General features: G+C 41.3%; 1 protein-coding gene and 1 long non-coding RNA gene across 2 annotated transcripts in view; one reads left to right on the top strand and one right to left on the bottom strand.

Annotated features, from left to right (window-relative positions):
• The window catches only part of LOC128063939 (uncharacterized), a 357,926-nt gene that overhangs the window by 190,224 nt on the left and 139,707 nt on the right, over positions 1-27,995 (bottom strand). The window lies entirely within an intron of this gene.
• LOC128063585 (uncharacterized) lies at positions 6-12,318 on the top strand. The gene is made up of 4 exons (XR_008200905.1): positions 6-497; positions 8,463-8,595; positions 9,416-9,511; positions 12,233-12,318. It is a non-coding gene; the product is annotated as an uncharacterized LOC128063585 (long non-coding RNA).

Here is a 27,995-nt window from a genome sequence, read left to right as displayed (position 1 = left end):
TTCGACTTTCCAGACCGAGAGCTGCGCCGGGGACCTCTGGGAATGAAGCTTGAGCCGAAACTTGAGCACCCCCTTACCCCGACTATGGGCTACGTTTCCCAGAAGCCTCCACGGGCCACAACCCTTTCTTACGCATCCAAGGCCACCTGTTACTACCTCGACCGGTCGGTTCGCCCCGATCCTTGGAGGATGCTCAGGCGTGGCTGGGCGACCGAGACTGGGCTTCGTTGAAGCTTGGAACACGACGCGACTCGAGACGAAAAAGGTTGTGCCTGCCCAGGCCCTGCTTGGATTTTTCCTCCCCCGGACTACATTTCCCCGAGGGCCCCTCGGTATGTGCGGCTTCCGTACGAAGTTGGCTGGACCGTGCGAGTTGGCGGGAGTTCGGACGCAAAGGATTGAGGCATTTCGAGGTTGCTTCGCTCACTGGTTTGGGGCGGATTCCATCAGACTGGCGTGAGAGGATCCCAGAGAAGTCATCGGTGAGGGGCCCCGGGGTAGGTCTGGGTTTGTCAGGAGTTTTAAGTATGGATGGCTGTCGGGCATGTCCAAGCAACGTGCCGGCGCTTGAAAAATAAAGCCTGACGGGGAGGGGGTGGCATCCAGGCCGCCAGTCCACACTTAGGGGTGGGAGGTGTCGGCCGAGTGCCAGCACGGGTGGGTGTGGCTTCAGGCTGGCTCGAGGTCGGATGTCTGAAGGTCAGGAGTGTCGCCGCTGTGTGGCTGCCTGCCTGGAGTAAGTGTCTTTTAATTTCATGGCTGCAGTCACCATCTGCAGTGATTTTGGAGCCCCAAAAATAAAAGTCTGACACTGTTTCCACTGTTTCCCCATCTATTTCCCATGAAGTGATGGGACCAGATGCCATGATCTTCGTTTTCTGAATGTTGAGCTTTAGGCCAACTTTTTCACTCTCCACTTTCACTTTCATCAAGAGGCTTTTTAGTTCCTCTTCACTTTCTGCCATGAGGGTGGTGTCATCTGCATCTCTGAGGTTATTGATATTTCTCCTGGCAATCTTGATTCCAGCTTGTGTTTCTCTTACTAATTTCTTTCTTGTAAAAGAAATTTTAGGGGTCCAGGTTCACTGTAGCCTGTTTGCTTCCAAATTTCTAACAGCATGGAATGCCTGCCAGCCCCTTTCAGATCTTGATATTTCTCCATCCCTGCCCAAATAGAAATAACCTAATTGCTCTCTGTGAAGATTAAAGTAATACAATAAGTGAAGTCACTCAGTCGTGTCCGACTCTTTGTGACCCCATGGACTGTAGCCTGCCAGGCTCCTCCATCCATGGGATTTTCCAGGCAAGAGTGCTGGAGTGGGTTGCCATTTCCTTCTCCAAAAGTAATACAAGTTTCTTGCAAAAATTTCAAAATTTGAGTAAGTTATTAAGGTTTAATGCCCATGGTCCTACCATCTAGAGGTAATCATTATTAATATTTTTAAATTATTTTATCTGCACATATGTGTGGGTGTATAATTTTGTTTTCAGAATGGGATCAAATTACTAACAGAAGCAATTTAACTTATTGGGTGTTCACTTTGAGCCACTTGTAGCTGAAAGTTCTTGATATGTTATCTTGTTGGATCCACATAACAACCCTATCAGTCAGGTATGAATGTGAATTCTGTGATTTTCTTTTTCCCCCCGCCACATTTTAACTTCTTTGAAACCAGGATGGGTTTTCAGTTCCTGGCAAGTTATAGTTTAATTGATGGCATTTATTTCTTTCCTGGTACATAAAGTAATGGTGGGTTTACAAACAGTGGCATGTCAGATTTGATGAAATTTGGTATTATTCTAAGTTGACAAATGAGAAAATAGATTCTGTTGAGTCAGTTGCTCCAGAATTACAGTTAATAAATGGTACAGTTGGAATTTCTAAATTGCCTACTGATTTCTCTTGCCCATTTGTCAGTTTATACATTAAGCATATTAAGCATACATTAAGCAAAGTTCTTTTCAGAACTACTCTGTCATTTATAGGTTGTTTTAGAAGTATTTTTTCACAGTTAATCTATTTTGTGTGTGTTTTCAAAAAGTGTTTTCTTTATGTCATGCCAGAAGGTCTTCTCTAATATAAAAATATAAAAGTCACTCATTTTTCTAAAGTACTTTTTGTCTAAACAGTTTAATCTTTAAGGTATCTGATTTGAGATATAACTACAGAACATTGGCTATAAAATTCCTGTGTGTGTATGTGCTCAGGCATGTCTGACTCTTTGGGAGTTTTTCCCGCTTGATGTGTCTGAGTTAGAACTCTTTTTTTTTTATTATTAATTCTGTCCAGTTGCTTTTCAGAACTACATATTTCTTTAGTATTGAAATATTTAGGCTAAATATTCTTTAGAAATTATTTAGAATTAAATAATTATTCTTTAGAAATTATTTAGATTAAATATTCTTTTCTTTTCTAAAGAATAAATAGCAAAAAAGAAAGAAAGAAGAAATACTCTCTCTCTCTTTTTTTTTTCCCCTTGGATAAATCTGTTTCTTCCTTTGTCTTTGACTTTTTTTCTGAATTCTGTGGAAACTTACTGAATTTGTCTTCATATTTCCGTTCTGGTCAGAACCTTCCTAAGATTCTGAGAAAGGGACCATATCTTCCCCCTCAATTCTCAGCACATTGTGGTGAGGAAGGAACTCCAGCTTCACTTTGCCCTTCAACCTTTGACTGTCTATTTCTCCCTCTATTTCCTCCTCTTAGAATTCTTGTTGTCCTTTCTCTGAATTAATGATATTTGCACTGCATAAAAGGGTAGAGCCTACCTTCGTTTCTGCCATTTCTTAGCTCTCTGACCATGAACTTCCTCAAAACTTCTGTATAATGTAGTCTGCAGACTTTGGGGAATATGCTGATAATGGAAATTCACCTGAATGTGCCATTACACTGGCAACCTGGAGGTCCCCTAACTCCTACTTCCTGGTCTCCCCAACATCAGTGAGGTGGCAGAGCCCATTGAATCTGTCTCTTTTCCTGCTCCTTGCTCTCATGCCCTGTGACCACACCTCACTGTTTGTCTGCCAGGTAAAACTTTTGTGGCACGGGTAGTGCATTTACCTAATTGAGCTCCCTGAAAGTATTAGTCGCTCAGTTGTTTCGACTCTTGTTGACCTCATGGACTGTAGCCCGCCAGGCTCCTCTGACCACAGAATTCTCCAGGCAAGAAAGAACACTGGAGTGGGTAGCCATTCCCTTCTCTAGGGGATTTTCCCCACCCAGGGATTAAACCCACGTCTCCTGTATTGGAGGCGTTACCAATGAGCCACCAGGGGAACCTCGATTGGACTCCCTAACTCTAGTTTATTCCTCCAAAATAAGATAGTCCAGTTGCATCACTTCCTTTATTCAGTGAATCCCTGTTATTTTCAGGATAAAACCCCAGCTCTTTCACACTATTGTTTATTTATTATAGTAAATATCTATATTTACTAGAGCACCAGTCCTAGTATTGGCCTAGAGTGGTAAGTCAAGATGATATATTTAGTCCTGGCAAAGATGACCATCATCCAAGGCCTTTCTTTTCTGGCCCCTTCAGATTTCTCCACCATCATGGCTGTCTACTCCTTTCCCAGAATCCCTCACCAGTTATCCCCATTAACTTATCTGTTCCTCAGACACACAGGATGCAATTTGTCTCCCTCTCTACCTCCAACTTAGCACATTCACTGTTCTTGGAATGCTGCTCAGTCTGTTTTCATTTGTTGGAGTTCTGTTCTTTTTCTGGGCCCCAGTTAATCTTTTACATGTTACGTGAAATTTTCCACATACCCCTCAACTTAAGTAAGTCAGTTAGTTCATTTCAAAGGAATTCTGTTTACAGAACTGCTTCTTTCCTCTCTTATCCTTCTACCTCTGATTTCCCCTCATAGTGTTGTGCTCTGCAGTGATAAACAGAGCAAACCAAGTGTTTTCTGCTTCCCTAGGTGCAGAGTCCAGCTCAGGGTTCTTGTAAAGGATCAGGAAATCCCTGGCTGCATGTGCAAGGGTCAGAAGTGGAAGAGCATCATCTGGAGGGCTGGAGAAATCTAAATTTAAAGCCCAGCAGTGCCACTGCTTACTGCAAACTTGAGTAAATTACTTACTTCACTAACCTAAAGATTCACGGGCCTTTCCTGAAGATTAATACATATAAGACACCAGGGACTAAAAGTGCTTAATGCACAGTAATTGTGCTTGAGACTCAATGAGCACTGCCTATCAGGAGTAAGGCTGAGGGTAGGAATGAAAAGCAAGAAAGCCATGGATGATCTTGGCTGGGGACCAGGATGTACAGACCATGAGGATTCTGAAAATTATGGTTTCATGTAAAGCTGCAAGGAGATCCAACTAGTCCATTCTGAAGAAGATCAGCCCTGGGACTTCTTTGGAGGCAATGATGCTAAAGCTGAAACTCCAGTACTTTGGCCACCTCATGCGAAGAGTTGACTCATTGGAAAAGACTTTGATGCTGGGAGGGATTGGGGGCAGGAGGAGAAGGGGATGACCGAGAATGAGATGGCTGGATGGCATCACTGACTCGATGGACGTGAGTCTGAGTGAACTCCGGGAGTTGGTGATGGACAGGGAGGCCTGGCGTGCTGCGATTCATGGGGTCGCAAAGAGTTGGACATGACTGAGCGACTGAACCGAACTGAACTGAACTGAAAGTTGTCATTGGAAAAGACCCTGATTGAAGGCAAAAGGAGAAGGGGCTGGCAGAGGATGAGATGGTTGGATAGCATTACCTACTCAATGAACATGAATTTGAGCAAACTCCGGGAGATAGTGAAAGACAAGGGAGCCTGCTGCAGCCCATAGGGTCACAGAGAGTTGGACGTGGTGACTGAACAACCAGAACAGCAACAAAAGCCATGGCAGCCTGCATCCAGGTAGTTGAGCTTGGCTGAGGCTGCTGAGAACCTGCTGATCACATTGGTTGTCTGGCCCAGTATTGGTGATTCTGGACAGGGTCTTTGTGGAAAGAGGTTCTAGATTGGGTTCTCGGGGCCCTGGTTCTGGGATATGGGCACAAAGCCAAGGAAGTACTTGAGTCTTAGGCATGGAGGAGGCTGGAGGCCTCTGTTGAGGAATCCGTCCAGGGCTGGGCCTGCCTAAGTGTCCTGTGCTCTGGGCCTGCGGATGTCCTCATGTCTCTTAAGAGGCTCCTCACCTGAGGAGCTTAGCATCTTCCTGATAGACCAAGGGTCTACCTGGGGCAGATCAGAGCAGGCTCTCCTGGGTTCAGATGAGCTCCTCATGGTGGAAAAGTTATTTCTTCTGAACACATTATGTACAGTTGGATTCCCTGGAGTTCAGGGAAAGCCAAGGTTTGTTACTCTCCCCAGACAGAGAAAGAGAAAGGGACTCTGTGTTGTGTGTGCACACACTGGGTTGCCAAAAACAGGAAGATAGGAACAGGGAAGGAGAGAGGAAACTTCATTTGCCGACTCAGGTCAGTATGGTGACTCAGGGCTGTTCTTACCTCTTCCTCCTTTCCCTTCTTAACTTGTATTTCTCTTGGGTGAACCCAGGATATAAATGATCTGGTTTGTAATCCTAAAAGCCATTACTTATGTGAATTGATGTTTCTTCTCTCTCCTACATCAAGAGCATTTTTTTATTTTGTAAGATTTGAACTGTGGATTTCTTTTTCCTGGAACTGCTTGCTTCCCTGAGCCTCTCCGAAGAACTTGTTCCCCAGTTCTTCCAATTCCAATGAATGATGCTGCTGTCCCCTAAGTGTCTCTCTCTTCTCCAACAAATGTGTAACTGTTTATTTAGAAACCATTTAGCATTCCATAAGTGTATATGCTTCCACCGGGAGTACTGATGGAATGGGAAAACCAACTCTTGATGGAAATGTTGTCCCTCTCTTGTTAGAGCTGTGCTTTGATGAAGTGGAGGTGAGTGGTTAAATGAGACTCCGTGTTGCAGACTTGGGTTTTCCAATTACAGTGGATGCATTCCAGTCACTCATTCATGTCTGACTCTTTGTGACCCCATGGACTGTAGCCCACCAGGCTTCTCTTCCATGGGAGTTTCCCCACAAGAATACTGGAGTGTGTTGCCATTTCTTTTCCAGGGTTTTCCAATTAGACAAGAAGGTAATTGATACTGATTTTTTGGATTCTTAGTATTTGCTCATATTTTGGGGGGACTGAGGATATGACAGACATATGATAGATTCTGTGTATGCAGTTATGTGATAGTCCACACGGAACCTGTGGGTCCATTTTGAACTTGTGTAATGTTTGCTCATTGTGGGTCTCAGTGTACATGAGTTCCCAATCCTGAACCCCCCTCCCACCCCATATCATCTCTCTGGATCATCCCCGTGCACCAGCCCCAAGCATCCTACAGGATGTATGCTGTATCGAACATAGACTGGCGATTCATTTCTTATATGATAGTATACATGTTTCAATGCCATTCTCCCAAATCATCCCACCCTCTCCCTCTCCCACAGAGTCCAAAAGTCCGTTCTAAACATCTGTGTCTCTTTTGCTGTCTCGCATATAGGGTTATCATTACCATCTTTCTAAATTCCATATATATATGCTAGTATACTGTATTGGTGTTTCTCTTTCTGGCTTACTTCACTGAGTTTTTAAGAGATAATTAAATCACATAAGCTATATTCAAATCCTATTTTTAGAGAGAGAGGTTTTTAAAGGTACCTTTGAATGATTCAGACTTTTAAACAAATTTCTTAAATGGGTAAATGCAAGGAGATGGTCACAGTGTTGTGTGCTGAACATAGCATGTGTTATGTACTTGCATGTACAGTTTTATTTAATTGGGAAACACCGATTATCTAGACTTCGTTTATTCCCAGACCTGGCTGGATAATGAAAAAGGATAATACCAGAGAGGGTTTATCTGTAGTTGCAGGAATGTTTAAGAATGATTTGAATGACACAGGTACTGTAACCAATATTTTATAATAATTATAAATGGAAAATAATTTAAAAAATTTTGAATCACCATGTTATATGCCTGAAACATACAGTATTATATATCAACTACATCTCAGTTTTTTTAACAAATGGTGTGTACACCAAGAATGTGTACTGTGATCACCCATGTTTCCACACTGAACTGTCCATGTTTGTTTGTTTTTTTTCCTAATTGAAGTACAGTCAATTTACAATGTTGTTAGTTTCAAGTGTACAGCAAAGTTATTCAGTTATATGTATATGTATCTTTGCAGATTCTTTTCCTTAAAAGTTATTATAAAATGTTGTGTATAGTTCCCTGTGCTATCCTTATTGGTTATATTTTATATATAGAAGTAGTATGTATGTGTGTTAGTAGCTTAGTCGTGTCCAGCTCTTTGTGACCCCATGGACTGTAGCTCACCAGGATCCTCTGTCCATGGAATTCTCCAGGCAAGAATACTGGAGTGGGCTGCCATTCCTTCTCCAAGGGATATTCCCAACCCAGGGATCGAACCTAGGTCTCCCTCATTGCAGGCAGATTCTTTACCGCCTGAGCCACCAGGGAAGCCCTATATAGTAGTATATATATGTTAATCCCAAACTTCTAATTTATCCCTCCTCCCACCTTTCCCCTTTGCTAAGCATAAGTTTATTTTCTATGTCTGTGGGTCTATTTCTGTTTTGTATATAAGTTCATTTGTAGCTTTTTTTTTTTTTTTTTTTTTTAGATTCCACATATAAGCAATAACATCTTATTTGTTGTTCTCTGTCTGGCTTATTTCACTTAGTATGATAATCTCTGGGTCCGTCCATGTTGGATGGATGTCCAAAACATGCAAATGGCTTTGTTTCATTCCTTTTTATGGCTGAGTGATATTCCATTGTATAAATACACCACATCTTTATCCATTCATCTGTTGATGGACATTTAGGTTGCTTCTTTGTCTTAACTATTAGTGAATAGCTAAGTGTCTTAGTGCTGCAGTGAATACTGTGGTATATGTATCTTGTTGAATTATGGTTTTCTCCAAACATATACTCAGGAGTGGGATTGCAGAATTATATGGTAGCTCTGTTTTTAGTTTTTTAAGGAACCTCCAAACTGTTTTCCATAGTGTCTGTACCAATTTACATTCCTACCAATAGTGTAGGAAGGTTCCTTTTTCTCCACATCCTTTGCAGCATTTATTATTCATAGACTTTTTAATGATGGCCATTCTTACTAGTGTGAGGTGATACCTCACTGTAGTTTTGATTTGCATTTCTCTAATAATTAATGATGTTGAAGCATCTTTTCGTGTGCTTTTTGCGCATCTATATGTCTTCTTTGAAGAAATGTCTGTTTAGGTCTTTTGCCCTTTTTTTTTTTTTCTTTTGCCCATTTTTTGATTAAGCTGTTTGTTTTTGATATGAAGCTGTTGACTTACCATTTTGAAAGGTCCAGCGTGTCCTTTTTTTCCAAACAGCATTTTCCTATTGAATTGCTCTCTTAATTTTCTTGTAAAGATTTTGGCCGATTAATTTCTGTGTATTTTTATCAGTGGTTTCAGGATTTCAAGTTCAAAGATGTGGTCATTTACTTCTCTCAGAAAGAGTAGGAATGCTTGCACTCTGCTCAGAAGAATTTGTACCAAGATGTGATGCTGGAGAATTATAACAACCTGATCTCACTGGGTAAGTTGATTTGTCCTCCAAAATTCAGAATTGGTTTTAAATTTTTATATTTATTATAATAATTTCTTGTGAAGTGAAGAAGTGAAAGTCACTCAGTTGTGTCCAACTCTTTGCGACCCCATGGACTATATATCCACGGAATTCCCCAGGCCAGAATACTGGAGTGGGTAGCCTTTCCCTTCGCAGGGGATCTTCCCAACCAGGGAATTGAACCCAGGTCTCCCGCATTGCAAGTAGATTCTTTACCAGCTGAGCCACAAGGGAATCCCAATTTTTTGTGAGTCCTTCCTAAGTGCTTGGCTGAATTAACAATTCTTCCTAAGTGCTTACCAAAGAATGCTTTGTCCCTAGTGAAGTTAGAAATTGGCTGCTCCTATATACATTATCATGTGTAAAACAGATAACTAGTGGAAAGCTGCTATATAACACAGGGACCTCAGCCTGGTGCTCTGTGACAACCTAGTGGGGTGGTATGGGGAGAGCAGGGAGGCTCAAGAGAGAGGGGATATATGTATATAATTATGACTGATTCATGTTGTTGTACAGCAGAAAACAACACTGTAAAGCAATTATCTTCCAATTAAAAATAAATTAATAAAATAATTAATTCATGCAGCCTAGGAAAAACAAACTTAAAAAATAAATATTCAGGACCTGAAATAAAAAGAAAAAGAAATCAGCTGCTCCATTGAACTTTATCTTCATCCCCCTTTCCTCTTACCCTTAATTTTCTTACTCCTCTTTCATGATAATCGTGGACTGATTTTAATTCTGGGATACCCACAACATAACTTGATCCTTTTTTTTTTTTCTTGAGCAGGATTCACCAATTTTAAGCCAGGTGTGATCTCCTTATTGGAGCAGGGAAAGGAGCCCTGGATGGTTAAGGGCAAGGAGACAGACGAATGGTGCCCAGGTGAGTAATAGAGACTCACATGGGAAACGCCGTGGCAGATGTCACTCTCCTGACCTGTGAGAAGGCAGGCAGCACATCTGAGATGTTGTTATGAAAGCTCCCCGAGAAGCCTGAGATCTGGAGAAGAGAGTAATGTGTAATGTGAGACTGATGTTTCACATGTCTTCCAATTTCTTGCTACTGTTCCTCATATTCCCTCTGATTTCAGGAAGGAAGTGCCTTTCTGCTTTCCTCCGTTCCTCCTTTCCATGAGATAACCATTTTCACCGCACTTTGGGTCCAATTATGTTCTGATTTTTTTTTTTTTAATAATTTTTATTTATTTATTTTTATTCTTGACTATGCTGGGTCTTCACTGCTGCATGGGCTTTCTCTAGTTGTGGCAAGCTGGGCTTCAACTACCACTCTACCCTCTACTTGTGATGTGTGGGCTTCTCACTGCAGTGGCTTCTCTTGCAGAAGTTGTGGTGCACGGGTTCAGTCACTCCTTGGCATGTGGGATCTTCCCAAACCAGTAGGTGGATTCCTTACCACTGAGCCTCCAGGGAAGCCTTGGGAGAAATTATACCAATAGATAAACTGATGAACAAATACATAATTATAAAAAGTGAGAAAAAGATTATGAGGGCAAAGAAAAGGATATAGGATGGAAAATTAAGATGTTTAGAATGAAAGAAGCTGGCCATGGCAGATATCCTGGAACAGAGAGCAGGCAAAGGAGCCAAAACATTTCCTGAAAGATGAGAATGTAATTGGCATGACATACAAGTTGAATGGAGGCCAGTATAGTGAACTCATGGTGAGTGAAGGTGACAGTACCTCAAAATTAAGTTGAAGAGGGAAGCGGGGGCCAGATGCTGCAGAATTTTGCAGGTCTGATAGTGAATTTTGTATTTTAGGTGCAGGGGGAAGGCACTGCATTTAAACGGTGAGTCCCACATTTTGAGTTGCCTCAGAAATCAGTGAGCGAGATAGAAAAACGGACCAATAGCCATACATTTGGCAGACAACTATTATTTACTTTGTGCAGGTACAGTGAAGGGTGGACAGCCAGTACAGAAGTAAACAAGTTAAAATATAATCTGTTGAGTTTAGAGGTGAAGTATACTGATGTCTGCAAGGTGACTTGATGTTTGGAGGGGTAGATAGATGTATAATAAGGCAAGTAGATCCAAACATTTATTATAGAATCTAGGTGATGAGATTATGGGAGTTCACTGTCTTCTGTGTTATGAAAACTTTCAAGCATAATGTTGGGGGAAGAGATAAAATGACATGTGATAAGTACACTGCAAAAAAGTACAGTAAGTAGATTGATGAAGGTCTTGTTTTGTAGAGAGTGGTCTCTTAAGTTGGCATCTAAATAGAGGTCAGAATGAAGTAATTGAAAGAGCCATGTTGATATCTTAGGGAAGATATTTGTAGGCAGAGATTCTGCAGGAAGGGTGTGCTTGGCAAATGTGAACATCTGGTTGGTCAGGGAGCTAGAACAGAGTCAGCTCATGGGAGGGGATAAGGCAGTAAGGTCAGAGAGGTAGTGCAGGACAAGTTCTGGAAACGCCCTGTTGGTCACTGAGGGATTTTGACTTTTACTCTGGGTGAGAAGAAAATCCATTGGATGATTTTGAGCAGAAGAATGACATGATTGAACTTATTTTTAATAAGAGCACTCTGGCTACTGTGTTGGGGATGGGATATTTCCATAGGGAGCATAGTATTTCCATAAAACTTCCCTGGTGGCTCAGACGGTAAAGTGTCTGTCTACAATGTGGGAGACCCGGGTTCAGTCCCTGGTTTGGGTAGATCCCCTGGAGAAGGAAATGGCAATCCACTCCAGTACTATTGCCTGGAAAATCCCATGGACGGAGGAGCCTGGTAGGCTACAGTCCATGGGGTCGCAAAGAGTCGGACACGACTGAGCAACTTCACTTTTATGCTAGGATAATGTTTCATTAATCTTGGTGAGGGATGGCTCTGGACAAGGTGATTACTACTAGAGATACTAGTAGAAGTAATCAAAACCTGGGGCTAGAGATGAGAGGACTTGCTGTTAGATAATGTCCTACTCCTTTAGAGTCTCATTTAGTTGGTTGATTCCTGGACATTACATATTTTTTAAAAAATATTTATAATTTATTTATTTGGCTATGCTGGATCTTAGTTGTGGCACATAAGATCTTCAATCTTTGGTTACCAACTGCTGGATGTGGCATGTGGGATCTAGTTCCCCAATGAGGGATCTAACCCAGACCCCCTGGGTTGGGAGTGCTAAGTCTTAACTGCTAGACCACCTGGGAGGTCCTAGACATTGTATTTTTAACAAGTTCCCCAGCTGATTCTCACCAGAAGTGAAAAGTCACTTCCTTAGGGCATCCCTGGTGGTGCAGTGACTAAGATTCCAGTGCTTCCAATGCAGGGGCCCTGGGTTCAATCACTGGTCAGGGAACTAGATCCCACATGCCCCAACTAAAGAGTTCACATGCTACTACTAAGACCTGGCACAGCCAAATAAATAAATATTTAAAAAATCACTTCCTTCATAAGCTGCTCTCATTTTCTCTACTCTTATTCCCCTCCCATCCCCCCCCCTTTTTTTTTTCAAATTATAACACAGTGTTAAGAGCAATTTAAACTATTCACTATTTTTAGTTTGTTGTTTCTGCCTTGGAACTTTCCTTTCTCCTGCAACATGAAAATACTCTTTTCTTTGTTATCTTACAGACTGGGAATCTAGAAGAGAAGCCAAGACTTTATCTTTAAAGGAGGACAGTTATGAAATTCAATCATTGCAGCTGGAGATAATAAAGAGACTTGTAAGCTCTAATCTTGAGTGTCCTAGAGTCAGAAATACCAGAGAAATCAGATGCCACTTGGAGAGGCTACCAGAAGAACATTTCAGACAAGCCATAATAACTTTTGAAGAAAGATCCACTTGCATTCAGCACACAGATCCTAGAGAACCTCAGACAGCTCCTACTGGAGCAAAATCCTGTGAATCCAAGGAATGTAAGACTTCCAGGTCCCAACCACACCAGAGTCAACATGAAAGAAGTCATAATAAGGAGAAAGACTCTAAATGTGGAGAATGTGAGAAAGCCTTTAATAGTAGGTCAGACTTGATGAAACATCAGAGAATTCATGAAAGCCAAAAAAGTAATGAAAATAAGGAAGGTGACTTTATTCGTGACTCTCAGATGATGAAATCTCAGAGCATTAATACTGCTGAAACCTCGTAAATGTAAGGAATGTGGAAAAGCCTTTCATTCTACCTCACAACTTAGTAAACACCAAAAGATTCACATAGGTGAGAAACCCTTTAAGTGTGTGGAATGTGGAAAGGCCTTTCCATCTACCTCACAGCTGAATTTACATCAGAGGATTCATACCAATGAGAAATACTACGAATGTAAGGAGTGTGGGAAAGCCTTTACCCATCCCTCACACCTTCTTCGACATCAGAGAATCCATACTGGTGAGAAACCCCGTAAGTGTAAGGACTGGGGGAAAGCTTTTCGCTATGACACACAACTTAGTCTTCATCAGATAATTCATACTGGTGAGAGACGCTGTGAATGTAAGGAATGTGGGAAGGTGTACAGTTGTGCCTCACAACTGAACCTACATCAAAGAATTCATACTGGCGAGAAACCTCATAAATGTAGGGAATGTGGGAAAGGTTTTATTTCCGATTCACATCTTGTCCGACATCAGAGTGTTCATACAGGGGAGAAACCATACAAGTGTAAGCAATGTGGGAAAGCCTTTCACTGTGGCTCAGAAATTACCAGACATCAGAGAGCTCACATGGGTGAGAAACCTTATAAATGCAAGGAATGTGAAATGGCCTTTACTTGTAGCACAGAACTTATCCGGCATCAAAAAATTCACACTGATGAGAGACCCCATAAATGTAAGGAATGTGGGAAGGCTTTTATTCGACGATCAGAACTTACTCATCACGAGAGAAATCATAGTGGTGAAAAACCCTATGAGTGTAAGGAATGTGGGAAGGCCTTTGGCCGTGGCTCAGAGCTTAGTTGACACCAGAAAATTCATACTGGTGAGAAACCCTATGAATGTGAGCAATGTGGGAAGACATTTATTCGTGGCTCACACCTTAGTCAACATCAAAGAATTCATGCAGGACAGAGGAGTGAGTGAAGACATGGGAAACCTCAAAATTTGACATCTGGGAGAAGGAAATGGCAACCCACTCCAGTATTTTTTCCTGGAAAATTCTACAGAGAAGAGCCTAGTGGGCTGCAGTCCATGGTGTCACATGACCAGAGCAAGCACGCGTGAGGGGTTGGAGGGAGATGGCTGGTAGCAATAAACAGGTAGAACTAAAAATAAAAATTGACATCTGGAAATTTGTGCTAGTAAAACAAAAGCCTATGTAATTGTCAGGAATGTGGGAAAGCATTTAAGGACAACAGCTTAATATCACACTTCATACTGTGGATATGAGGCCTTTAATTAAGGGCCAGAATTTGATATGTATTCAGTTCAGTCGCTCAGTCGTGTCCAATTCTTTGCAGCCCCATGAATCACAGCACGCCAGGCTTCCCTGTCCATCACCAACTCCCGGAGTTTACCCAAGCTCATGTCCATCAAGTCGGTGCCACAACTGGGTATTGTTTTTGCTTTGGCTCCATCCCTTCTTTCTGGAGTTATTTCTCCACTGATCTCCAGTAGCATATTGGGCACTTACTGACCTGGGGAGTTCCTCTTTCAGTATCTTATCATTTTGCCTTTTCATACTGTTCATGGGGTTCTCAAGGCAAGAATAGTGAAGTTGTTTGCCATTGCCCTCTCCAGTGGACCACATTCTCTCAGACCTCTCCACCATGACCCATCCATCTTGGGTGGCCTCACATGGCATGGCTTAGTTTCATTGAGTTAGACAAGGCTGTGGTCCATGTGATCAGACTGACTAGTTTTCTATGATTATGGTTTCAGTGTGTCTGCCCTCTGATGCCCACTCACAACAGCTACCGTCTTACTCAGGTTTCTCTTAGCTTGGATGTGGGATATCTCTTCACGGCTGCTCCAGCAAAGCACAGCGGCTGCTCCTTACCTTGGATGAGGTCGCCCCTCCTGACCTTGAACGTGGAGTAACTCCTCTCTGCCCTCCTGTGCCCACGCAGCTGCCGCTCCTTGGACATGGGGTTGCTCCTCTCAGCTGCTACCCCTAACCTCGGACATGGGATAGCTCCCCTTGGCCACTCCTGCGCCATCACAGCTTGGTGCTCTCAGTCGCCACCCCTTGACATGTATTACTGATGAGAAATCTTACAAATGTTAGGAATTGGGAGGGGTGTGTTTGTATTTCAAAATTTATTAGACATCAGAGTTCAGTTGAAAAAGTGAAAAACTGTGAAGATAAGCCAAGTGGGCAGACGTAGGAAGGTAGTGAAAATGTTAGACACAGAAATCATTCTAACTTTTCTGAACATGAAGGGTCATTAGCCTTTATGGGAAATCAAGTGTCACAATACAAATATATAGATGAAACATCTATCTGCTAAAATTAACCTGAACCGAATCAGAATGGGAAAGGATTTAACCAACATTTACATCACCATTATTGCTCATTTCTTATAGGGCTACTTAACCAATTAGTAATATTAGGATCATATTTCTTAGCATTGTGTACATTGTATCCCTTATCTGACTCATTGAAAATGTGCTAAATGAGAGCTGCATTATATTCTTAACTTTTTTGTTTTCCTAGTTTTGTACTGGAAATCCTGTAAGAGGAAGGCCTTACAGTGTACAGTGACTATACGAACATCTTATATCATCTTTCTTTATAGAATGTTAGATAGTTCCTCCTGGAGAAAAATTTTAAAACAAGCTTTTCATAGCTTGCCTTTTTCCCCCACCAGGGGATTCATAATGTAAGGAACTCCAATATAATAAAAGTGAGCTACTGTAAGGTCAGAGAGATTTAGATGATTTTTTAAGACCTTCCAAAAAACAGACATATGCCACAATCTCTGACCTCTATTCTAGTGAATTACAAAATAAAGCCTCAGACAAAATCCATTTCTCTACAAGGAAATTTAAGATAGCTATATAAGTTTCACATTAAAAAGGAAATGAAATTATCATTTGGCAAATGAATGACAAAGAGACAATGTTAAAATTTGTAGGATGCAACCAAAGCTTTACTCAGGGAATTTAACTTCTTTCAATGTATGTATAGAAAATGGGGACAATTAAAAGCCAGGATTCATTCTCACTTTATTATAAATACTTAGTCCACTGCCAGTTCCTAAGAGGTTCTCAGTAAGCGTTTGTTGACCAGAGGAATGAGCGAGTGCATTCACTTGCTCAACAAGCATCCAGCTGTAGTCTCTTGAGGTGCTCGAGCAAAATAAGTGCAAAACTCAAAAGACACCTTGAAAACTTGAAGTGAATGAGATTGTACCCTGGACAGAAAAAAATTCAAGCATCATAAGTGAGAAAGTATGTATAATTGCAGAAATGGAGATCAAAGGGACTTGACCTGGTGGTCCAGTGGTTGAGACTTAGCCATCCAACACAGAGGGTGCCAGTCCAATCCCTGGTCGGTGAGCTAAGATCCCACAGGCCTCATGGCCAAAAAATCAAAACATAAAAACAGAAGCAGTATTGTAACAAATTTAATAGACTTTTAAAATGATTCACACCAAAAAAGAAGCAATTAAAGAGATCAAGAAATAAGGCAGTATTTTGGCAGACATGTTGGTTGCCTATCCACTGGTATTAACCAGTCTCCCTTTTCTAGATGCCTGCTGCCCACCTAAATCTAAATGCCAGATGCTTGCGCTCCTAATTGCAACTGAGCTTATGTGTAATGGGCTTCCCAGGTGGTGCTAGTTGTAAAGAACCTGCCTGAAGATCCCCTGGGGTAGGGCATGGCAACCCACTCCAGTATTCTTGCCTGCAGAATCCCATGGACAGAAGATCTTGACTGGGTACAGTCCATGGGGTTGCAAAGAGACAGGACTGAAGTGACTTAGCACAGTACAGTACACATACGGGTAGCATTGCTGACCACCGAAGGTCTAAGCAAAAGACTCCAAGTGAGCTTCAGTTAAATATTCTTTACTTACAAAATGGGAGGAAATGCCTTCCCTTATACCGGACACATCTCTGTGTGATATCTGGGATTGCGGCTGCTTTAAAACCAGAGAATGCGAGAAGCTGAGACTGGCACAGGCGATAGAGTTGCTTGTGTGTTTGACACTGTAGAGCTGATGAAACAATTCAGAACTGCTCTATGCTTGGTTGTATGTGAAATAAATTCCATGCCTCTCTGTTAAACATTTATATTCAACTTTGTATATCTGAGTCCTGGGAAAAGTATTTTCGTATATAGTGTATATACATACACATGTTTATTCAACTTTAATTAGTAAAAAAGTTTCAGTTCAGTCGCTCACTCATCGTGTCCACCTCTTTGCAACCCCATGGACTGCAGCACACCAGGCTTCCCTGTCCACCATCACCAAGTCCCACAGCTTGCTCAAACTCATGTCCATCGAGTTGGTGATGCCATCCAACCTCTGTCATCTCATCCTCTGTCATCCCCTTCTCCTGCCCTCAATCTTTCCCAGCATCAGGGTCTTTTCCAATGAGTCAGTTCTCTGCATCAGATGGCCAAAGTATTGGAGTTTTAGCATCAGTCCTTCCAAGGAATATTCAGGACTGATTTCAGACCTTTTTCAGATATTCAAATATTCAGAATGCTTCAGATAAATGTTCAGAAAATGTTTACATTTAGTTTTTTATAGTATATGTGAAATTATGGGAAAAGCATTTTCCTAAGTATTTTCTTAAACATATGTATATGTATATGTATACAACTTTGACAAGATGTAGGAAATGCTTGTTTACATTCGGCCTGTTACAGTGTATGCATATATTCAGTATTTTTATAGTATGTCTGAAATCCAGGAAAAGTCGTATTTTCCTGAATATAGTAAGAACCAAGGAAAAAAACTGATGAAAGCGCTACAACATTTTATTCCTCTAGTACTAGAGTAACTTACAGATAAAATCTACCTCTTCAAGATTTTATAAAGAGCATCAGCTATGAGGCTAGCATAACCCCTGTACCAAATTTGGAAAAGGACAGCATCCAAGTCCAATCAGCTACAAAAATAATCCAATGTACTCATGGTATATAAATGTTCCAATTAAAATAGCAAGTCAAATCTAGCAGCTCATTAAAAGAAAACAGAGTGGTGTTGTTGTTGTTTTTAATCTGAAATAAAATGGTTCATGACCTGACCTGTCAGTTTGTAGAAACTGTAATGTGTAAATGTAGTGTTTGCACACTGAAAACTAGACACTTAACTTATTCACCAAAAATAGTAAACTGTTAACAGCAAATGATACTCAATTGCTATGAGGTTGTCCATTAATTGTGCATCTGTAGACATTCACAGATTTTGGAATAATCACCATCCATCAGATTCCACCTTTGCCCATGCTTCAGAAATACATACTTTAATGTACACATATATTATGCAACAAATTAAATCGGTTATAACTAAACCAGTCAATGTACAATGTACAAAAATTCAAGCATTTTTTAAAAGAGGGAAATGATTACTAAAATTTATCTATACTTTCTCTACAATTTCTGATATTTTTTGAGTTATAATAAAAGTTGTAATGAATGTTAAGAAATGATTGTAGACTGGTGGTTGCCCAGGGGGAGAGAGGTGAGAGTGGGTTGGATTGGGAGTTTGGGATTAGCAGATACAAACTGGTATATACAGAATGGATAAACAACAAGGTCCTACTGTGTAGCACAGGATATTCAATATCCTGTGATAAACCATAATGGAAAAGCATATGAAAAAGTATGAATCACTGCTGTACAGCAGTAATAAACATTGTAAATCAACTATACCTCAATAAAAAATAATTCTGATATTTTGCTCATAGCTCAGATGGTAAAAAATCTGCCTGCAAGGTGGGGGACCTGGGTTTGATCTCTGGGTCAGGAAGATCCCCTGGAGAAAGGAATGGCTATCCACTCCAGTATTCTTGCCGGGTGAGTTCCATGGACAGAGGAGCCTGGCAGGCTACAGCCCATGGGGTCACAAAGAATCAGACACGACTGAGCAACTAACACTTTCACTTTTTTTCTGTGATAACAACAGCAGTTAGGGTCTCAAGAGTCCATGAGGCACGCAAACTTTGTAGCCAGATGCTTATAGGGTCAATTTGTCACGGAAGTCCAGAGGTGGATGCATCTGGCTGTAGAGCCAGCAGTCAGTTTTACCTCACAGTGAGGCTGCCATTGCTGCCCAGTCCACAAACAACCCCCACTCAGACTAGGGATAAAGTGTAAGGCATTTAACAGGCATCCCCAGGGAAGATTATGACCATTAAGCAAAATCCAACAGAAAGAACATTCATTGTGAGGTAACACCACCCCTGCCTGTGGTTTTTGTCCAGCCTTGCATTACCATTCCACTAGTCCACCCTCAGCCCCATTGTCAATGCCCAATACAGGCCATGTACCAACGAACCACAAGGTTAATAAGATGATGCAGTCTCCAGTAAGATAGTGCATTCTCCTGGGTAATTACTTTAATAGCTTTAGGTGGGCCGGCAGGAGACAGGTAAAATCTGTCAGTCCCTTTCTTCTCTTTTAAAAAATACTTGACTGTGTCAGGTCTTAGTTGCGGCATACGGGATCTAGTTCCCTGACCAGGGACTGAACCCTGGCATTGGGAGCATGGAGTCTTAGCCACTGGACCACCAGGGAAGTCCCATTCAGTTCCTTTCTAATCCTATCCCCCACAAGATGGCAAACCCTAACCACCCAGGCCTTACCTGCCAGTCCCAGGGCCATTTTATAACATGTTCCCCTGGGGGTAGATCCAGTGGTAAGGGCAAAAGTGAGTTAGTGTCCTGATCAATAGTTTCTACTGTCTTGGTGAGCAACAGTTGATTTCAGATTGTGTTGACTAGTTGTCTCAGGGTTCAAATGGCTTGGGCTCAGTGATGATTGTTCCTGGGATGTTGAAGTTCTAGTTCGTAGGGCTTGAGTTAGTTTCTGGTCCACACGTTGAGAGCATGGGCTTCCATCTCAGTTGTTAAGGAGTCCCTTTATCCTTTCCATGAGCCCAGCAGCAATGGCATGGTAAGGTAGGTGGTAATGCCAATGAATGTCATTTTTTATCAGCCCATTTCTGAACAGCATGCCTGGTGAAGTGGATTCCTTGGTTGCTATTGATGTCTGTGGTGAGGGAGGGTCCTAATATGTTGCACACAGCCGTTCTAGGCCCCAAATAATGGTGGTTGTTGACACTGCTACACGGTTCTCGTAGGCCTTTTGTAATGTCTTCCACCTGTTGTAACACATTGTAGACTGCATATAGAGGTTTCTCTAACTCACTATATCGTTGCTCTGCCCCTTCCCTAGCTGGGACCAGAGACCTAAGGTTACTAATATTTTGCATTTTCCTGGGCCCCAACCAAACCCTTCCAGGTAACTGGCTACGTCCAATTCACAAGCCTATCCTTGAGGTAATATCCCTAAACCCTCTGTCTGTAATTGTTTAGGGGTGAGGGGTCAAAAGGCATGCTTGTCTTTGTAGATAATCCAGGTTCTTGTGTTTTGTCTGTATTCATTGTCATCCATGTGCAGTCAGGTAAGCCACAAGCATGGGCAGCTACTGGAAGAAGACTGCAGCTACTGGAATATCATTGATATAATGGAAGAGAAAGACATCTCTCCTGGTAGTCAACTTCCCCAGGGCCCCACATGCTAGTGAACAGCCACCTGGGGATTACCCTCACAATTTAACTTTCTTTAAAAAATCAAAGCAATACTTTATTAAATGAGTTATTTTACACAATATAAAACATCAACATAATTACAACTGTAAAAAAAATGTTATAACAAGGACGGAGTGAATTTCAGATTTCCAAATCAGAGTCAACTGTACATTTACATAGAATTGTCTTTGCATGAAGTCCAAAAGGAAGCAACATATGAGTGTTTCTGTGTATGTATTCCTGAGTCCCTTCGCTGTTCACCTGAAGCTATCACAACATTCTTAACTGGCTATACCCCAATGCAAAATAAAGTTAAAAAAAAATAGTGTAAATTAAAATATGAGTAGAGTAAGAAAAAAGTGTTTCTGTAGCCCCTTTATTTTTGCTGATCAATAGTTTATTAGAAAAGCAGGTACAGATGTGTTAACTAAGGTGTGAGACAGTAGAAGAGTCAGAGGTGTTATGAATTCATCTGTAAACAATTTTATGCCTGAACATCAGCTAAGTCTAGAGGAAGAGGAGTTAGGATATTTGCTCTCAAAGCACTGCTTAAAGGTCTTGTACGTGCATGCCCAGTCTCTCAGTCGTGTCCAACTCTTCTGCGATTCTATGGACTGTAGCCCGCCAGGCTCCTCTGTCCATAGAATTCTCTAGGCAAGAATACTGGAGTGGGTTGCCATTTCCTGCTCCAGATCTTCCCAACCCAGGGATCAAACCCACGTCTCCTGCATCACCTGCATTGGCAGGTGAATTCTTTCCCACTGAATCCCCTGTTTAAAGGTCTTAGGATCTGGAAAGTGTGTCCTACAGACAGTGCAGGTATATATTAATGTATTTATTAATATATATTCATAGTATTATATTAAATAGAATATTAAGGCAGCAGCCTTTTCATCAAGTCCTTGTTTCTTATGTCCAACTTGCTTTTTGGCATTTTTCTGCTGAGACTGAATATTCTGCAATCAATAAGCTATAACCAGGTGGGTTCAGTCCTGTGTTGCAGAAACCGCAGCACAAGGGGGCCAGGAGAGGTGGCTGGAGGGAGAGAAAGGGGCGCATACCCAGCACTGCTTTGGCCTCTTCTACCTGCCAAGGAGGGGCAAGGAGAGAGCCCAGAGCACAACAGCCCGTGCCTCCAACCTGCTGCCCCTGCCTCAGCCTTGGGGCAAGCCAACGCCCCCCACCACAACTTTCTATTCCCCTTCTTTATATCCTGATCTCTTGGTGATCAGTGGAGTTTCCTCAGCCTCTTGGCTGGCTGAACTGCAAGCCTTGTAGATGCCCAGCCTGGAGACTGACCAATGAGCCCAGAGACAGAGACAGAGACATCAGTGGTTTATTGGACAAGAGGATCTTACAGACCTGAAGTAAGGCCCTAGAGTGACATGCCCACTGTGTGCATCAGAACACAGCAGCTGACACTACTACACAGAGGAGAGGAGGCTGCCATTTACAGGGGGAATTGACATCAGACTGGCATCAGTTACCAAGGGAACCAGCAGCTGGGGAATGTCCCTCACAGCCTCTCAAATTAACAACCATCACAAGGCCAGATATTTCCCTTTTATAAACTAGCAGCTGGAACCATTCTGGCCTGAGGATTAGAACAATTGCTAGCGGGGGCACAGGTTAAGCACATTCATGTGAGCAAGGTGCAGGTGAAGAAGGGACTGGTAAAGAAGGGGCTGCACAAAGCAAGAGAACAGCCATCCTGAATGACCTGACTATACACAGGCCTGTCAGAATGCTTTTGGGACTTCCCCGGTGGTCCAGTGGTTAAGAATCCATCTTGCAATGCAGAGAATGCAGGTTCAATCTCCAGCTGGGGAACTAAAATCCCACCCTGCATGTCCCAACTGAGCCACACCCTCTGGAGCCCAGGGGCCACAATTAGAGAGCCCATGTGCTGCAGCTACTGGAGCCTGCATGCCCCAACTGGAGAGTCTGTGGGCCACAATGGGAGATCCCGTGTGCTGCAACTAATACCTGATGCAGCCAAATAAATAAATATATATATGACAACAAATAACAAGTGTTAGCAAGAATGTCAAGAAAAGGGAACCCTATTGGTGGGACTGTGAATTGGTGCAGCCATTCTGGAAAACCATATGGAGATTCCTGAAAAAAATTAAAATCAGAACTACCGTATGATCCAGCAAATCCACTCCTGAGTATATATCTGAAGAAAATGAAAAACCTAGTTTGAAAAGATACATGCACCCCCCCCCCCCCGCAATGTTCATTGCAGCGTTATCTATAATAGCCAAGACATGGAAGCATCATCAACAGATGAATGGATAAAGATGTGGTAATTTATATATAATGGAATATTACTCAAAAGAATGCAAATTTGCCATTTGCAACAACATGGATAGATCTAGATGGTACTATGCTGAGTGAAATAAGTCTGACAGAGAAAGACAAATACTCTATGACTTCACTTACACGTGGAACCTAAAAAGCAAAACAGAAGAATTGGCATAACCAAACAGAGACAAATTTATAGATGCAGAGAAGAAACAGGTGGTTGCCAGAGGGGAAGGGATGGGAGGAGTACAGAAATAGGTGAGGGAGAGGAAGAGGCACAGACTTTCAGGTGCAAAGTAAGTGAGTCACAGGCATGAAATATATATTGCGGGAAATATAGTCAATAACTATGTAGTACCTTTGTGCGGTGACATATCACAGCTAGACTTATCATGGTGATAATTTTGAAATATATAGATATATCAGATAATTATGTTGTATAACAGGAACAAACAGGGACTTCCCTGGCAGTCAAATGGTTAAGACTCTGTGCTTCCAGTGCAGGGGATGCAGGTTCAATCCCTGGTCAGGGAACTAAGATCCCACATGCCACGCAGCAAGGCCAAAAAATAAATAAAAATAATTACAAACAAACAAACAAACAAAGGAACAAACAGTGTTGTAGGACAACTATACTTCAAAAACAAAACAAAACAAAAAACCAAACATATTCATGGAAATAGATCTGATTTGTGGTTATCACAGGTCGGGCAGGAGGTAGGGAGAGGGGCACTTGGATGAAGGTAGTCAAAAGGTAGAAACTTCATAAGATAACTCCAGTTATCTTAGGAAACTCCAGTCATAAGATAAATAACTAGTAAGGATATGATATACAATATGATAAATATCATTAACACTACTGTATATTATATATGAAAATTGTTAGAGGAGTAAATAGTAGGAGTTCTTTTTCATTAAAAGGAAAAAAAATTTTTTCTGAGTACTTCCCTGGTGCTTCAGTGGCTAAGATTCTGTACTCACCCTGGGTTCCATCCCTGGAGATGGAACTAGATCCCACGTACTGCAACTAAAGAACTGGCATGTTGCAAAACAATCAAAGTGCCACAACTGAGACCTGGCCCTGCAAAATACATAAATATTCTTTAATTGTTTCTTTTTGTATCTATATGAGATGGATGTTCACTAAACTTACTGTTATAATCATTTCGTTATAGATGTAAGTCAGATCATTATGCTGTATACTTAAACTTATCCAAAGCTGCAATGAATTATATCTCAATAAAAATGGAAAAAAGTGAATGACTACTATTTATTTTCTACTGAACTTGGGACAGTCCCTGATATGACTCATTCAGTTTTTTTCCAAAAAGAAATTTATGATTACCAATGGGAAAACATGGGGGGAGAGGGATAAATTAGGAGCCTGGGATTAACATACACACTACTATATCTAAAATATATAACCAACAAGGGCCTACTGTATACCACAGAGAACTCTACTCAATATTCTATAATAATCAACATGGGTGAAAAATCTGAAAAAGAATGAATGTATATATACATATAACTGAATCATTTTGCTGTACACTTGAAACTAACACAACATTGTAAATCAACTATACACCAGTAAAATTAAAAACAAAACGTTAAAATAAGGTATTGCAATGTTTTAAATCAAACATAGTTTCCAACAGCAGACAGTACAAAACATAACATCACCTCTCATTTGAACTAAAATGTCAAACTTTTGGATTATTTATTTTTTGAAATTATAGGCTCTTTATTGTCAAATTCAGAATTCTTTGATGGTTTCTTAAACAGATAAAATCTGCTTTCTTCCCTTGGGAAATGCCAGACTATAGTATATCTGAGAAATAGTTTAATTACTTCATGTCAACTTGATAAGTCGCTGATCTTTAAAAAATTTTTTTTGTTTTTCTTTTTTAAATTACCAAAGTATAACACATTTATAGGAGACTTGGAAAATATAGAACAAAGTCACATATATTATGTTCCACTCTATATTACAATTTTTTTTTAAGCAGATAAATTAAGACTTTTAGTTGGAGGACTTCCCTGGTGGCTCAGTGGTAAAGAATCCACCTGCCAAGGCAGGAGACATGGGTATAATTCCTGGTCATATCCCACATACCATGGAGCAACTAAGCCCGTGTGCCACAACTACTAAAGCCCATGCCTCCTAGAGCCCGTGCTCCACACAAAGAAGCTGCTGCAGTGGGAGCCCATGCACCTCAATGAAGAGTAGCCCCTGCTCACCACAACCAGAGAAAAGCCGGCAGAGCAAGGAAGACCCTGCACAGCCAAAAATAAATGAATAAAATAAATACATAAAAAAATTTAAGATTTTTATTTGGGGATTCAATACTAAGCTCTCAAAAATTAATAGAATGAATACGCAGAAAAGTAGAAGGATATAGTAACCTGAAAAGCACTGTGAACCAATTCAACATAATTAAGATTTATGCAATTTTTACACATCAGCAGTGTACAAATTCTATTCAAGTTCCCATAGACTATAAACCAGGAGGTACTGGAATATATCCAGGGACATAAAACAAGGTGCAAAAATTTTGTGGTCTAAAGGTATTGAAATCATATAGAGTCTGTTCTCCTATCACTGTGGAATTATGTTGGAAATCAATATGAAAAGAAATTTGAAGATAACCGACATATTTTCAAGTGCAATGTGACATTTACCAAGAGAAATCTTTGGATAAGTCACTGCTCTTTAATGCAAAAATGACCGCTTATAATTAATGACCGTTCCTACTGCTTTAACTGATCAGATGTCTAATACACATAAAACATTGAAAGAAGTTTTTTATATCTTACAGCAATACAGTGGAGAGATCTTATCCCTGGATTGTGTAAACCTAAAATACAAGAAGCTTCTGGATCAGACCAATAAGAATCAATAAGATCAGCTTATTCTCCTTTGGTGACTGGATTTTATTTATTTGGCTGCTGCCTTCCAGGGCAAACACAAACTTCTTTATTGAAGTCTTTCCAAATCACAGGTAGACTGCCAAACATTTTCCATTTTGCTCCAGGATTTTTTTCCCTGAGCAGTAAAGACTTCAACAAATGCACTTCCCAGACACTCATTTGTGAACCTTCCCACAGAGAGATTGGGGAGCAGAGAGTTCAGGGCTTCTGGAAATTAAGGTGATCCTGATACCTGGAAATTGATAAGTGGGAAGCACTGTGCCCCATGGGCAGAAAGCTCTTTTCAGCTCTTGCCAGCTCCACCCTGGGTTCAGGTGGGGCCCCAGGTCTGGGTGAACACTACGGCCTGGGTGGGCTTCAGTGGCACCCCCGCCCTCCCCCCCCCGCCCAACCAATTCTGTAAGGAGCCTACGTGACAGGGTGTCCAGATGCGGAGCCTCTGACAATCCTCAATATTTTCAAAAAATTTATTTATTTATTTTGGCTATGCCAGGTCTTAGTTGTGGCATGTGGGATCTAGTTCCCTGACCAGGGATTGAACTTGGGCCCCCTGCATTGAGAGCCCAGAGTCTTAGCCACTGGACCACCTTCTACGAATGGAAAAAATAATCACTCAGGCTAATTTATCCCCTTATCTGAGTACAGGGAAGTTTGCTTTCTTATGCAAATTATGACTTCTTATGCAAACTATGCTAGAGTCTGGTGAATTTATCAGGGGCTCTTTAAAGAGTTCTTTCCAAATGCAGCCACATGGAAATGTTACATTAGGGAAATAGTGGATTTTGAAAAAGAATAAAGAACCAATTTGTGCAGCTTAATCCTAAAGAAAATCAACCCTGAATATTCAGTGGAAGGACTGATGCTGAAGCTCCAATATACTGGCCACCTGCTACAAAGAGTGAACTCATTGGAAAAGACCCTGATGCTGAGAAAGATTGAAGGCAAAAGGATAAGGGGGTGGCAGAGGATGAGATGGTTACATAGAATTATCAACTCAAAGGACAAGAGCTTGAGCAAACTCTGGAAGATACTGAAGGATACTGCAATCCATGGGGTTACAAAGAGTCAGACAGGACTTGGTCACTGAACAACAAAATTTCCTGTTAATGGCAGATGCATCAGCAAAGCTGAGAATTAACTATATCCTGTTTTAATTGATTGAAAAAATCGTTACAGATGAAAAAAAAAAACTGTTACAGATGATCTTAAGGCTCTGATTAAATAAATAAATGTTTCCTGGTGGCTCAGATGGTAAAGAATCCACCTGCAATGCAGAAGACATGGGTTGCTTGATCCTTGGGTTGGGAAGATCCCCTGGAGAACAGAATGGCTACCCACTCCACTATTCAGGCCTGGAGAATTCCATGGACAGAGGAACCTGGTGGGCTACAGTCCATGGGGGTCGCAAAGAGTCAGATATGACTGAGTGACTTTCACTTCACAACTTCCTTAGTGTTGCAATCAACTTAGCTTCTGGTCAGTCAGATGAAAAACTGAACCCTAAAAAAAATATTTTTATTGTTAAGATTCATATACTTATACAGGTGTCCTCCAGCCAAATACCACCACCAGGAACATTCCTGTAGAAGAACAAGTTGGGTTTACTGTTCATTGCAGCAAAGAACACACACCATTGGGAACCATGGGGGTGTGTCCACAAGAAGGTGCTAGAAGGTTTGTTCTTGTGTTTACTGATTTAGAGAAGGTTTAAGGAAGTGAGGCTTTGTTCTGGGTTGGATGTAGTCAGGAATTAGGGCTAACTTTTTTTTAAAGAATTGAAGTAAAGTTGATTTACAATGTTATGTTAGTTTCTGGTGCACAACAGTGAGTCAGATATATATGCACACACATATACACGTGTTCTTTTTCATATTCTTTTCCATTGCGGTTTACTACAGGATATTGAATATAGTTCCCAGTGCCATACAGTAGGCCCTTGTTGTTTACAACTACATATATTAATAAATCTTGTCTCTGGGTGGGTTGGGGGGAGGCGGGCAGAATAAAGCAAGGTTAAAATTGCAATTGGTAAAGAAATAGCAGTCATTCCTATTATCCAGGAGCATGTTTGGCGTTTTGTGGTTTGAAAAATGTTCCTGTTTTATCTGTTTCAGTATTATTACAGATCTTGTTTTTGTCTTGACCCACTGGAGTCACATAGTTGCCTATCTGCTGTTGCTAAGTCACTTCAGTCGTGTCTGACTCTTTGCAACCCTATGGACTGTAGCCTGCCAGGCTCCTCTGTCCACAAGATTCTCCAGGCAAGAATACTGAAGTGAAGTGGGTTGTCATGTCCTTCTCCAGGAGGTCTTCCCAATCCAGGGATCAAACCCAGATCTCCCACATTGCAAGCGGATTCTTTACCATGTGAGCCACCAGGGAAGTGAGGTCACTGAAAGTCACCAGGAAAACACCAAGATGTAGCTGAAGGGACCTGAGCAGCTCCAGCACATCAGGGGCA

The sequence above is a fragment of the Budorcas taxicolor genome, chromosome 18 (assembly GCF_023091745.1).
Source record: "Budorcas taxicolor isolate Tak-1 chromosome 18, Takin1.1, whole genome shotgun sequence".
Lineage (NCBI taxonomy): Eukaryota > Metazoa > Chordata > Mammalia > Artiodactyla > Bovidae > Budorcas > Budorcas taxicolor.
Note: the sequence above shows the minus strand (reverse complement) of the source record. Positions and strands in the feature narration are given on the sequence as shown.